Raw genomic sequence first — 15,000 nt, 5'->3', positions numbered from 1 at the left:
GCCCGGGCCTGGGGGAGGTCACCCCCGGGTCCGGGGGACTGCGCCCCGTGCTGGACACCCGGAGAAATGCATCCAAAAGGAGAAAAAAACACTGAAAACAGTTTGAAATGGTTCACCCACTCTTCCCCGGGATTCATGCCCAGGGCTGTGGAAGTGTCCCTGGGCACTTCCGAGCGTCCACCCCCCGGGAAAAAAAAAATTCCAGATTTCCACCCCACGCTGCCCAGGGAAGGTAGCCCGGGCCCGGGGGAGGCCACCCCCGGGTCCGGGGACCGGCGCCCCCCGCTGGTCGACCGGGGAATTGCATCCGAAAGGTGAAAAAAAGCACTTTGAAAATACTTTGAAATTCCTCACCCACTCGAGCCCAGGATTCATGCCCAGGGCTGTGGAAGTGTCCCTGGGCACGTTCGAAGGTCTTCCCCCCGGGGAAAAAAAGTTCCAGATTTCCAGCCCACGCTACCCAGGGAAGGTAGCCCGGGCCCGGGGGAGGTCACCCCCGGGTCCGGGGCACTGCGTCCCCCGCAGGACAACCGGGGAATAGCGTCCAAAAGGTGAAAAAACACTTTGAAAATAGCTTCAATCGTTCTCCCACTCTTCCCCGGGATTCATGCCCAGGGCTGTGGAAGTGTCCCTGGGTAAGTTCGAGCGTCTTCCCCCCGGGAAAAAAAAACTTCCATATTTCCACCCCACGATGCCCGGGGAAGGTAGCCCGGGCCCGGGGGAGTCCATCCCCGGGTCCGGGGAACTGCGCCTCCCACTGGTCGCCCGGGGAATTGCGTCCAAAAGGTGAAAAAAATACTTTGAAAATACTTTGAAATTGTTCGCCCACTCTTCCCCGGGATTCATGCCCAGGGCTGTGGAAGTGTCCCTGGGCACGTCCGAGCGTCTTCCCCCCCGGGAAAAACAAGTTCCAGATTTTCACCCCACGCTGCCCGGGGGAGGTAGCCCGGGCCTGGGGGAGGTCACCCCCGGGTCCGGGGGACTGCGCCTCGTGCTGGACACCCGGAGAAATGCATCCAAAAGGTGAAAAAAACACTGAAAACAGTTTGAAATGGTTCACCCACTCTTCCCCGGGATTCATGCCCGGGGCTGTGGAAGTGTCCCTGGGCACGTCCGAGCGTCTTCCCCCCGGGAAAAAAAAAACTTCCATATTTCCACCCCACGCTACCCAGGGAAGGTAGCCCGGGCTCGGGGGAGGTCACCCCCGGGTCCGGGGGACTGCGCCCCGTGCTGGACACCCGGAGAAATGCATCCAAAAGGAGAAAAAAACACTGAAAACAGTTTGAAATGGTTCACCCACTCTTCCCCGGGATTCATGCCCAGGGCTGTGGAAGTGTCCCTGGGTAAGTTCGAGCGTCTTCCCCCCGGGAAAAAAAACTTCCATATTTCCACCCCACGATGCCCGGGGAAGGTAGCCCAGGCCCGGGGGAGGCCACCCCCGGGTCCGGGGAACTGCGCCCCCCGCTGGTCGCCCGGGGAATTGCGTCCAAAAGGTGAAAAAAATACTTTGAAAATACTTTGAAATTCCTTACCCACTCGAGCCCGGGATTCATGCCCAGGGCTGTGGAAGTGTCCCTGGGCACGTCCGAGCGTCTTCCCCCCGGAAAAAAAAAAGTTCCATATTTCCACCCCACGATGCCCGGGGAAGGTAGCCCGGGCCCGGGGGAGTCCATCCCCGGGTCCGGGGAACTGCGCCCCCCGCTGGTCGCCCGGGGAATTGCGTCCAAAAGGTGCAAAAAATACTTTGAAAATAGTTTGAAATCGTTCGCCCACTCTTCCCCGGGATTCATGCCCGGGTCTGTGGAAGTGTCCCTGGGCACGTCCGAGCGTCTTCCCCCCCCGGGAAAAACAAGTTCCATATTTCCACCCCACGATGCCTGGGGAAGGTAGCCCGGGCCCGCGGGAGGTCACCCACGGGTCCGGGGCAATGCGCCCCCCGCAGGACAACCGGGGAAATGCATGCAAAAGGTGAAAAAAACACTTTGAAAATAGTTTCAATCGTTCTCCCACTCTTCCCCGGGATTCATGCCCGGGGCTGTGGAAGTGTCCCTGGGCACGTCCGAGCGTCTTCCCCCCGGGAAAAAAAACTTCCATATTTCCACCCCACGATGCCCGGGGAAGGTAGCCCAGGCCCGGGGGAGGCCACCCCCGGGTCCGGGGAACTGCGCCCCCCGCTGGTCGCCCGGGGAATTGCGTCCAAAAGGTGAAAAAAATACTTTGAAAATACTTTGAAATTCCTTACCCACTCGAGCCCGGGATTCATGCCCAGGGCTGTGGAAGTGTCCCTGGGCACGTCCGAGCGTCTTCCCCCCCCGGGAAAAACAAGTTCCAGATTTTCACCCCACGCTGCCCGGGGGAGGTAGCCCGGGCCTGGGGGAGGTCACCCCCGGGTCCGGGGGACTGCGCCCCGTGCTGGACACCCGGAGAAATGCATCCAAAAGGAGAAAAAAACACTGAAAACAGTTTGAAATGGTTCACCCACTCTTCCCCGGGATTCATGCCCAGGGCTGTGGAAGTGTCCCTGGGCACGTCCGAGCGTCTTCCCCCCGGAAAAAAAAAAGTTCCATATTTCCACCCCACGATGCCCGGGGAAGGTAGCCCGGGCCCGGGGGAGTCCATCCCCGGGTCCGGGGAACTGCGCCCCCCGCTGGTCGCCCGGGGAATTGCGTCCAAAAGGTGCAAAAAATACTTTGAAAATAGTTTGAAATCGTTCGCCCACTCTTCCCCGGGATTCATGCCCGGGTCTGTGGAAGTGTCCCTGGGCACGTCCGAGCGTCTTCCCCCCCCGGGAAAAACAAGTTCCATATTTCCACCCCACGATGCCTGGGGAAGGTAGCCCGGGCCCGCGGGAGGTCACCCACGGGTCCGGGGCAATGCGCCCCCCGCAGGACAACCGGGGAAATGCATGCAAAAGGTGAAAAAAACACTTTGAAAATAGTTTCAATCGTTCTCCCACTCTTCCCCGGGATTCATGCCCGGGGCTGTGGAAGTGTCCCTGGGCACGTCCGAGCGTCTTCCCCCCGGGAAAAAAAACTTCCATATTTCCACCCCACGATGCCCGGGGAAGGTAGCCCAGGCCCGGGGGAGGCCACCCCCGGGTCCGGGGAACTGCGCCCCCCGCTGGTCGCCCGGGGAATTGCGTCCAAAAGGTGAAAAAAATACTTTGAAAATACTTTGAAATTCCTTACCCACTCGAGCCCGGGATTCATGCCCAGGGCTGTGGAAGTGTCCCTGGGCACGTCCGAGCGTCTTCCCCCCCCGGGAAAAACAAGTTCCAGATTTTCACCCCACGCTGCCCGGGGGAGGTAGCCCGGGCCTGGGGGAGGTCACCCCCGGGTCCGGGGGACTGCGCCCCGTGCTGGACACCCGGAGAAATGCATCCAAAAGGAGAAAAAAACACTGAAAACAGTTTGAAATGGTTCACCCACTCTTCCCCGGGATTCATGCCCAGGGCTGTGGAAGTGTCCCTGGGCACGTCCGAGCGTCTTCCCCCCGGAAAAAAAAAAGTTCCATATTTCCACCCCACGATGCCCGGGGAAGGTAGCCCGGGCCCGGGGGAGTCCATCCCCGGGTCCGGGGAACTGCGCCCCCCGCTGGTCGCCCGGGGAATTGCGTCCAAAAGGTGCAAAAAATACTTTGAAAATAGTTTGAAATCGTTCGCCCACTCTTCCCCGGGATTCATGCCCGGGTCTGTGGAAGTGTCCCTGGGCACGTCCGAGCGTCTTCCCCCCGGGAAAAAAAACTTCCATATTTCCACCCCACGATGCCCGGGGAAGGTAGCCCAGGCCCGGGGGAGGCCACCCCCGGGTCCGGGGAACTGCGCCCCCCGCTGGTCGCCCGGGGAATTGCGTCCAAAAGGTGAAAAAAATACTTTGAAAATACTTTGAAATTCCTTACCCACTCGAGCCCGGGATTCATGCCCAGGGCTGTGGAAGTGTCCCTGGGCACGTCCGAGCGTCTTCCCCCCCCGGGAAAAACAAGTTCCAGATTTTCACCCCACGCTGCCCGGGGGAGGTAGCCCGGGCCTGGGGGAGGTCACCCCCGGGTCCGGGGGACTGCGCCCCGTGCTGGACACCCGGAGAAATGCATCCAAAAGGAGAAAAAAACACTGAAAACAGTTTGAAATGGTTCACCCACTCTTCCCCGGGATTCATGCCCAGGGCTGTGGAAGTGTCCCTGGGCACGTCCGAGCGTCTTCCCCCCGGAAAAAAAAAAGTTCCATATTTCCACCCCACGATGCCCGGGGAAGGTAGCCCGGGCCCGGGGGAGTCCATCCCCGGGTCCGGGGAACTGCGCCCCCCGCTGGTCGCCCGGGGAATTGCGTCCAAAAGGTGCAAAAAATACTTTGAAAATAGTTTGAAATCGTTCGCCCACTCTTCCCCGGGATTCATGCCCGGGTCTGTGGAAGTGTCCCTGGGCACGTCCGAGCGTCTTCCCCCCCCGGGAAAAACAAGTTCCATATTTCCACCCCACGATGCCTGGGGAAGGTAGCCCGGGCCCGCGGGAGGTCACCCACGGGTCCGGGGCAATGCGCCCCCCGCAGGACAACCGGGGAAATGCATGCAAAAGGTGAAAAAAACACTTTGAAAATAGTTTCAATCGTTCTCCCACTCTTCCCCGGGATTCATGCCCGGGGCTGTGGAAGTGTCCCTGGGCACGTCCGAGCGTCTTCCCCCCGGGAAAAAAAACTTCCATATTTCCACCCCACGATGCCCGGGGAAGGTAGCCCAGGCCCGGGGGAGGCCACCCCCGGGTCCGGGGAACTGCGCCCCCCGCTGGTCGCCCGGGGAATTGCGTCCAAAAGGTGAAAAAAATACTTTGAAAATACTTTGAAATTCCTTACCCACTCGAGCCCGGGATTCATGCCCAGGGCTGTGGAAGTGTCCCTGGGCACGTCCGAGCGTCTTCCCCCCCCGGGAAAAACAAGTTCCAGATTTTCACCCCACGCTGCCCGGGGGAGGTAGCCCGGGCCTGGGGGAGGTCACCCCCGGGTCCGGGGGACTGCGCCCCGTGCTGGACACCCGGAGAAATGCATCCAAAAGGAGAAAAAAACACTGAAAACAGTTTGAAATGGTTCACCCACTCTTCCCCGGGATTCATGCCCAGGGCTGTGGAAGTGTCCCTGGGCACGTCCGAGCGTCTTCCCCCCGGAAAAAAAAAAGTTCCATATTTCCACCCCACGATGCCCGGGGAAGGTAGCCCGGGCCCGGGGGAGTCCATCCCCGGGTCCGGGGAACTGCGCCCCCCGCTGGTCGCCCGGGGAATTGCGTCCAAAAGGTGCAAAAAATACTTTGAAAATAGTTTGAAATCGTTCGCCCACTCTTCCCCGGGATTCATGCCCGGGTCTGTGGAAGTGTCCCTGGGCACGTCCGAGCGTCTTCCCCCCCTGAAAAAAAAAGTTCCATATTTCCACCCCACGATGCCTGGGGAAGGTAGCCCGGGCCCGCGGGAGGTCACCCACGGGTCCGGGGCAATGCGCCCCCCGCAGGACAACCGGGGAAATGCATGCAAAAGGTGAAAAAAACACTTTGAAAATAGTTTCAATCGTTCTCCCACTCTTCCCCGGGATTCATGCCCGGGGCTGTGGAAGTGTCCCTGGGCACGTCCGAGCGTCTTCCCCCCGGGAAAAAAAACTTCCATATTTCCACCCCACGATGCCCGGGGAAGGTAGCCCAGGCCCGGGGGAGGCCACCCCCGGGTCCGGGGAACTGCGCCCCCCGCTGGTCGCCCGGGGAATTGCGTCCAAAAGGTGAAAAAAATACTTTGAAAATACTTTGAAATTCCTTACCCACTCGAGCCCGGGATTCATGCCCAGGGCTGTGGAAGTGTCCCTGGGCACGTCCGAGCGTCTTCCCCCCCCGGGAAAAACAAGTTCCAGATTTTCACCCCACGCTGCCCGGGGGAGGTAGCCCGGGCCTGGGGGAGGTCACCCCCGGGTCCGGGGGACTGCGCCCCGTGCTGGACACCCGGAGAAATGCATCCAAAAGGAGAAAAAAACACTGAAAACAGTTTGAAATGGTTCACCCACTCTTCCCCGGGATTCATGCCCAGGGCTGTGGAAGTGTCCCTGGGCACGTCCGAGCGTCTTCCCCCCGGAAAAAAAAAAGTTCCATATTTCCACCCCACGATGCCCGGGGAAGGTAGCCCGGGCCCGGGGGAGTCCATCCCCGGGTCCGGGGAACTGCGCCCCCCGCTGGTCGCCCGGGGAATTGCGTCCAAAAGGTGCAAAAAATACTTTGAAAATAGTTTGAAATCGTTCGCCCACTCTTCCCCGGGATTCATGCCCGGGTCTGTGGAAGTGTCCCTGGGCACGTCCGAGCGTCTTCCCCCCCTGAAAAAAAAAGTTCCATATTTCCACCCCACGATGCCTGGGGAAGGTAGCCCGGGCCCGCGGGAGGTCACCCACGGGTCCGGGGCAATGCGCCCCCCGCAGGACAACCGGGGAAATGCATGCAAAAGGTGAAAAAAACACTTTGAAAATAGTTTCAATCGTTCTCCCACTCTTCCCCGGGATTCATGCCCGGGGCTGTGGAAGTGTCCCTGGGCACGTCCGAGCGTCTTCCCCCCGGGAAAAAAAACTTCCATATTTCCACCCCACGATGCCCGGGGAAGGTAGCCCAGGCCCGGGGGAGGCCACCCCCGGGTCCGGGGAACTGCGCCCCCCGCTGGTCGCCCGGGGAATTGCGTCCAAAAGGTGAAAAAAATACTTTGAAAATACTTTGAAATTCCTTACCCACTCGAGCCCGGGATTCATGCCCAGGGCTGTGGAAGTGTCCCTGGGCACGTCCGAGCGTCTTCCCCCCCCGGGAAAAACAAGTTCCAGATTTTCACCCCACGCTGCCCGGGGGAGGTAGCCCGGGCCTGGGGGAGGTCACCCCCGGGTCCGGGGGACTGCGCCCCGTGCTGGACACCCGGAGAAATGCATCCAAAAGGAGAAAAAAACACTGAAAACAGTTTGAAATGGTTCACCCACTCTTCCCCGGGATTCATGCCCAGGGCTGTGGAAGTGTCCCTGGGCACGTCCGAGCGTCTTCCCCCCGGGAAAAAAAACTTCCATATTTCCACCCCACGATGCCCGGGGAAGGTAGCCCAGGCCCGGGGGAGGCCACCCCCGGGTCCGGGGAACTGCGCCCCCCGCTGGTCGCCCGGGGAATTGCGTCCAAAAGGTGAAAAAAATACTTTGAAAATACTTTGAAATTCCTTACCCACTCGAGCCCGGGATTCATGCCCAGGGCTGTGGAAGTGTCCCTGGGCACGTCCGAGCGTCTTCCCCCCCCGGGAAAAACAAGTTCCAGATTTTCACCCCACGCTGCCCGGGGGAGGTAGCCCGGGCCTGGGGGAGGTCACCCCCGGGTCCGGGGGACTGCGCCCCGTGCTGGACACCCGGAGAAATGCATCCAAAAGGAGAAAAAAACACTGAAAACAGTTTGAAATGGTTCACCCACTCTTCCCCGGGATTCATGCCCAGGGCTGTGGAAGTGTCCCTGGGCACGTCCGAGCGTCTTCCCCCCGGAAAAAAAAAAGTTCCATATTTCCACCCCACGATGCCCGGGGAAGGTAGCCCGGGCCCGGGGGAGTCCATCCCCGGGTCCGGGGAACTGCGCCCCCCGCTGGTCGCCCGGGGAATTGCGTCCAAAAGGTGCAAAAAATACTTTGAAAATAGTTTGAAATCGTTCGCCCACTCTTCCCCGGGATTCATGCCCGGGTCTGTGGAAGTGTCCCTGGGCACGTCCGAGCGTCTTCCCCCCCTGAAAAAAAAAGTTCCATATTTCCACCCCACGATGCCTGGGGAAGGTAGCCCGGGCCCGCGGGAGGTCACCCACGGGTCCGGGGCAATGCGCCCCCCGCAGGACAACCGGGGAAATGCATGCAAAAGGTGAAAAAAACACTTTGAAAATAGTTTCAATCGTTCTCCCACTCTTCCCCGGGATTCATGCCCGGGGCTGTGGAAGTGTCCCTGGGCACGTCCGAGCGTCTTCCCCCCGGGAAAAAAAACTTCCATATTTCCACCCCACGATGCCCGGGGAAGGTAGCCCAGGCCCGGGGGAGGCCACCCCCGGGTCCGGGGAACTGCGCCCCCCGCTGGTCGCCCGGGGAATTGCGTCCAAAAGGTGAAAAAAATACTTTGAAAATACTTTGAAATTCCTTACCCACTCGAGCCCGGGATTCATGCCCAGGGCTGTGGAAGTGTCCCTGGGCACGTCCGAGCGTCTTCCCCCCCCGGGAAAAACAAGTTCCAGATTTTCACCCCACGCTGCCCGGGGGAGGTAGCCCGGGCCTGGGGGAGGTCACCCCCGGGTCCGGGGGACTGCGCCCCGTGCTGGACACCCGGAGAAATGCATCCAAAAGGAGAAAAAAACACTGAAAACAGTTTGAAATGGTTCACCCACTCTTCCCCGGGATTCATGCCCAGGGCTGTGGAAGTGTCCCTGGGCACGTCCGAGCGTCTTCCCCCCGGAAAAAAAAAAGTTCCATATTTCCACCCCACGATGCCCGGGGAAGGTAGCCCGGGCCCGGGGGAGTCCATCCCCGGGTCCGGGGAACTGCGCCCCCCGCTGGTCGCCCGGGGAATTGCGTCCAAAAGGTGCAAAAAATACTTTGAAAATAGTTTGAAATCGTTCGCCCACTCTTCCCCGGGATTCATGCCCGGGTCTGTGGAAGTGTCCCTGGGCACGTCCGAGCGTCTTCCCCCCCTGAAAAAAAAAGTTCCATATTTCCACCCCACGATGCCTGGGGAAGGTAGCCCGGGCCCGCGGGAGGTCACCCACGGGTCCGGGGCAATGCGCCCCCCGCAGGACAACCGGGGAAATGCATGCAAAAGGTGAAAAAAACACTTTGAAAATAGTTTCAATCGTTCTCCCACTCTTCCCCGGGATTCATGCCCGGGGCTGTGGAAGTGTCCCTGGGCACGTCCGAGCGTCTTCCCCCCGGGAAAAAAAACTTCCATATTTCCACCCCACGATGCCCGGGGAAGGTAGCCCAGGCCCGGGGGAGGCCACCCCCGGGTCCGGGGAACTGCGCCCCCCGCTGGTCGCCCGGGGAATTGCGTCCAAAAGGTGAAAAAAATACTTTGAAAATACTTTGAAATTCCTTACCCACTCGAGCCCGGGATTCATGACCAGGGCTGTGGAAGTGTCCCTGGGCACGTCCGAGCGTCTTCCCCCCCCGGGAAAAACAAGTTCCAGATTTTCACCCCACGCTGCCCGGGGGAGGTAGCCCGGGCCTGGGGGAGGTCACCCCCGGGTCCGGGGGACTGCGCCCCGTGCTGGACACCCGGAGAAATGCATCCAAAAGGAGAAAAAAACACTGAAAACAGTTTGAAATGGTTCACCCACTCTTCCCCGGGATTCATGCCCAGGGCTGTGGAAGTGTCCCTGGGCACGTCCGAGCGTCTTCCCCCCGGGAAAAAAAACTTCCATATTTCCACCCCACGATGCCCGGGGAAGGTAGCCCAGGCCCGGGGGAGGCCACCCCCGGGTCCGGGGAACTGCGCCCCCCGCTGGTCGCCCGGGGAATTGCGTCCAAAAGGTGAAAAAAATACTTTGAAAATACTTTGAAATTCCTTACCCACTCGAGCCCGGGATTCATGCCCAGGGCTGTGGAAGTGTCCCTGGGCACGTCCGAGCGTCTTCCCCCCCCGGGAAAAACAAGTTCCAGATTTTCACCCCACGCTGCCCGGGGGAGGTAGCCCGGGCCTGGGGGAGGTCACCCCCGGGTCCGGGGGACTGCGCCCCGTGCTGGACACCCGGAGAAATGCATCCAAAAGGAGAAAAAAACACTGAAAACAGTTTGAAATGGTTCACCCACTCTTCCCCGGGATTCATGCCCAGGGCTGTGGAAGTGTCCCTGGGCACGTCCGAGCGTCTTCCCCCCGGAAAAAAAAAAGTTCCATATTTCCACCCCACGATGCCCGGGGAAGGTAGCCCGGGCCCGGGGGAGTCCATCCCCGGGTCCGGGGAACTGCGCCCCCCGCTGGTCGCCCGGGGAATTGCGTCCAAAAGGTGCAAAAAATACTTTGACAATACTTTGAAATTCCTCACCCACTCGAGCCCGGGATTCATGCCCAGGGCTGTGGAAGTGTCCCTGGGCACGTCCGAGCGTCTTCCCCCCCCGGGAAAAACAAGTTCCAGATTTTCACCCCACGCTGCCCGGGGGAGGTAGCCCGGGCCTGGGGGAGGTCACCCCCGGGTCCGGGGGACTGCGCCCCGTGCTGGACACCCGGAGAAATGCATCCAAAAGGTGAAAAAAACACTGAAAACAGTTTGAAATGGTTCACCCACTCTTCCCCGGGAATCATGCCCAGGGCTGTGGAAGTGTCCCTGGGCACGTCCGAGCGTCTTCCCCCCGGAAAAAAAAAACTTCCATATTTCCACCCCACGATGCCCGGGGAAGGTAGCCCGGGCCCGGGGGAGGCCACTCCCGGGTCCGGGGACATGTGCCCCCCGCTGGCCGACCCGAGAATTGCACAGAAAGGGTGAAAAAAGCACTTAGAAAATATCTTGAAACCGTTCACCCACTCTTCCCCGGGATTCATGCCCAGGGCTGTGGAAGTGTCCCTGGGCAGGCTGAAGCTTCTGCCCCCCGGAAAAAAAAAACTTCCATATTTCCACCCCCCGCTACCCAGGGAAGGTAGCCCAGGCCCGGGGAAGGTCACCCCCGGGTCCGGGGCACTGCGCCCCCCGCAGGACACCCGGAGAATTGCATCCAAAAGGTGAAAAAAGCACTTAGAAAATACTTCAAAATTCCTCACCCACTCAAGCCCGGGATTCATGCCCAGGGCTGTGGAAGTGTCCCCGGGCAAGCCGAAGCTTCTGCCCCCCTGAAAAAAAAAACTTCCATATTTCCACCCCACGCTACCCAGGGAAGGTAGCCCGGGCCTGGGGGAGGTCACCCCTGGGTCCGGGGCACCGCTGGCCACCCGGAGAAATGGAGTCAAGCCGTGAGAAAAAAAGCACTTTGAATTGAGAAATGGAGTCAAGCCGTAAAAATGCACTTTGAAAATACTTTGATTCCTCTCACCCACTCTTCCCCAGGATTCATGCCCAGGGCTGTGGAAGTGTCCCCGGGCATGAAGAAGCGTCTTTTCCCCCTGAAAAAAAAAACTTCCATATTTCCACCCCACGCTACCCAGGGAAGGTAGCCCGGGCCAGGGGGACGTCGTCCCGGGGTCCGGGGACATGTGCCCCCCGCTGGCCGACCCGAGAATTGCACAGAAAGGGTGAAAAAAGCACTTTGAAAATACTTTGATTCCTCACCCACTCTTCCCCGGGATTCATGCCCGGGCCTATGGAAGTGTCCCCGGGCATGAAGAAGCGTCTTTTCCCCCTGAAAAAAAAAACTTCCATATTTCCACCCCACGCTGCCCGGGGGAGGTAGCCCAGGCCCGGGGGAGGTCACCCCCGGGTCCGGGGCACTGCGTCCCCCGCAGGACAACCGGGGAATTGCGTCCAAAAGGTGAAAAAAATACTTTGAAAATAGTTTGAAATCGTTCGCCCACTCTTCCCCGGGATTCATGCCCAGGGCTGTGGAAGTGTCCCTGGGCACGTCCGAGCGTCTTCCCCCCCCGGGAAAAACAAGTTCCAGATTTTCACCCCACGCTGCCCGGGGGAGGTAGCCCGGGCCTGGTTGAGGTCACCCCCGGGTCCGGGGGACTGCGCCCCGTGCTGGACACCCGGAGAAATGCATCCAAAAGGTGAAAAAAAACACTGAAAACAGTTTGAAACTGTTCACCCACTCTTCCCCGGGATTCATGCCCAGGGCTGTGGAAGTGTCCCCGGGCAAGATGAAGCTTATGCCCCCCTGAAAAAAAAAACTTCCATATTTCCACCCCCCGCTACCCAGGGAAGGTAGCCCGGGCCCGGGGGAGGTCACCCCCGGGTCCGGGGCACTGCGCCCCCCGCAGGACACCCGGAGAATTGCATCCAAAAGGTGAAAAAAGCACTTAGAAAATATCTTGAAATCGTTCACCCACTCTTCCCCGGGATTCATGCCCAGGGCTGTGGAAGTGTCCCTGGGCAGGCTGAAGCTTCTGCCCCCCCGGGAAAAAAAAACTTCCATATTTCCACCCCACGCTACCCAGGGAAGGTAGCCCAGGCCCGGGGGAGGTCACCCCCGGGTCCGGGGCACTGCGCCACCCGCAGGACACCCGGGGAATTGCATCCAAAAGGTGAAAAAAGCACTTAGAAAATATCTTGAAATCGTTCACCCACTCTTCCCCGGGATTCATGCCCAGGGCTGTGGAAGTGTCCCTGGGCACGTTCGAGCGTCCTCCCCCCTGAAAAAAAAACTTCCATATTTCCACCCCCCGCTACCCAGGGAAGGTAGCCCAGGCCCGGGGGAGGTCACCCCCGGGTCCGGGGCACTGCGCCACCCGCAGGACACCCGGGGAATTGCATCCAAAAGGTGAAAAAAGCACTTAGAAAATATCTTGAAATCGTTCACCCACTCTTCCCCGGGATTCATGCCCAGGGCTGTGGAAGTGTCCCTGGGCACGTTCGAGCGTCCTCCCCCCTGAAAAAAAAACTTCCATATTTCCACCCCCCGCTACCCAGGGAAGGTAGCCCAGGCCCGGGGGAGGTCATCCCCGGGTCTGGGGACCGGCGTCCCCCGCAGGACAACCGGGGAATTGCGTCCAAAAGGTGAAAAAAATACTTTGAAAATACTTTGAAATTCCTCACCCACTCGATCCCGGGATTCATGCCCTGGCCTATGGAAGTGTCCCCGGGCATGACAAAGCGTCTTCCCCCCCTGAAATAAAAACTTCCACAAAACCACCCCGCGCTGGCCAGGGAAGGTAGCCCGGGCCAGGGGGACGTCGTCCAGGGGTCCGGGGACATGTGCCCCCCGCTGGCCGACCTGAGAATTGCACAGAAAGGGTGAAAAAAGCACTTTGAATATACTTTGATTCCTCACCCACTCTTCCCCGGGATTCATGCCCGGGCCTATGGAAGTGTCCCCGGGCATGAAGAAGCGTCTTCCCCCCTGAAAAAAAAAGTTCCATATTTCCACCCCACGCTACCCAGGGAAGGTAGCCCGGGCCCGGGGGAGGTCACCCCCGGGTCCGGGGAACTGCGCCACCCGCAGGACACCCGGGGAAATGCGTCCAAAAGGTGATAAAAATACTTTGAAAATAGTTTGAAATCGTTCACCCACTCTTCCCCGGGATTCATGCCCAGGGCTGTGGAAGTGTCCCCGGGCAAGCTGAAGCTTCTTCCCCCCTGAAAAAAAAAAGTTCCATATTTCCTCCCCACGATGCCCGGGGAAGGTAGCCCAGGCCCGGGGGAGGTCACCCCCGGGTCCGGGGCACTGCGCCCCCCGCTGGTCGCCCGGGGAAATGCATCCAAACTGTGAAAAAATACTTTGAAAATAGTTTGAAACAGCTCGCCCACTCTTCCCCGGGATTCATGCCCAGGGCTGTGGAAGTGTCCCTGGGCACGTCCGAGCGTCTTCCCCCCGGGAAAAACAAGTTCCAGATTTTCACCCCCACGCTGCCCGGGGGAGGTAGCCCGGGCCTGGGTGAGGTCACCCCCGGGTCCGGGGGACTGCGCCCCGTGCTGGACACCCGGAGAAATGCATCTAATCGGTGAAAAAAACACTGAAAACAGTTTGAAATTGTTCACCCACTCTTCCCCGGGATTCATGCCCAGGGCTGTGGAAGTGTCCCCGGGCAAGCTGAAGCGTCTTCCCCCCTGAAAAATAAACTTCCACAAAACCACCCCGCGCTGCCCGGGGAAGGTAGCCCGGGCCAGGGGGACGTCGTCCCGGGGTCCGGGGACATGTGCCCCCCGCTGGCCGACCCGAGAATTGCACAGAAAGGGTGAAAAAAGCACTTTGAAAATACATGGAAGTATCTCACCCACTCTTCCCCGGGATTCATGCCCGGGCCTATGGAAGTGTCCCTGGGCATGACAAAGCGTCTTCCCCCCTGAAAAAAAAAACTTCCACAAAACCACCCCGCGCTGCCCGGGGAAGGTAGCCCGGGCCAGGGGGACGTCGTCCCGGGGTCCGGGGACATGCGCCCCCCGCTGGCCGTCCCGGGAATTGCACAGAAAGGGTGAAAAAAGCACTTTGAAAATACATGGAAGTATCTCACCCACTCGAGCCCGGGATTCATGCCCGGGCCTATGGAAGTGTCCCTGGGCATGACAAAGCGTCTTCCCCCCTGAAAAAAAAACTTCCACAAAACCACCCCGCGCTGCCCGGGGAAGGTAGCCCGGGCCAGGGGGACGTCGTCCCGGGGTCCGGGGACATGCGCCCCCCGCTGGCCGTCCCGGGAATTGCACAGAAAGGGTGAAAAAAGCACTTTGAAAATACATGGAAGTATCTCACCCACTCGAGCCCGGGATTCATGCCCGGGCCTATGGAAGTGTCCCTGGGCATGACAAAGCGTCTCCCCCCCTGAAATAAAAACTTCCACAAAACCACCCCGCGCTGCCCGGGGAAGGTAGCCCGGGCCAGGGGGACGTCGTCCCGGGGTCCGGGGACATGCGCCCCCCGCTGGCCGTCCCGGGAATTGCACAGAAAGGGTGAAAAAAGCACTTTGAAAATACATGGAAGTATCTCACCCACTCGAGCCCGGGATTCATGCCCGGGCCTATGGAAGTGTCCCCGGGCAGGCTGAACCACCTCCCCCCGCTGAAAAAATAACCCCCACTCCAACCCCAAAAAACCCTCACCCCAAAAATAACACAAACACACACACACACTTGCAGAAATTTAAAAAACTCCCCCCAAATCTCACAGAAAAAGAACAAACCCTCACCCCAAAAATAGCACACGCACGCACACACACACACACACACACACACACAGAAAATGCAAAAACTCCCCCCTGCTGCAAAAATGTCACAAAAAAAAACAAAAACTCTCGCCCCAAAAAATAACACACACACACACAGCCAGAAAATACAAAAACTCCCCCCTGCTGCAAAAAAATCACACAAAAAAACAAAAACTCTCGCCCCAAAAATAACACACACACACACAGCCAGAAAATTCAAA

Source organism: Crinia signifera, unplaced genomic scaffold, assembly GCF_055691185.1.
Source record: "Crinia signifera unplaced genomic scaffold, ASM5569118v1 HAP2_SCAFFOLD_251, whole genome shotgun sequence".
Classification (NCBI taxonomy): domain Eukaryota; kingdom Metazoa; phylum Chordata; class Amphibia; order Anura; family Myobatrachidae; genus Crinia; species Crinia signifera.
Note: the sequence above shows the minus strand (reverse complement) of the source record.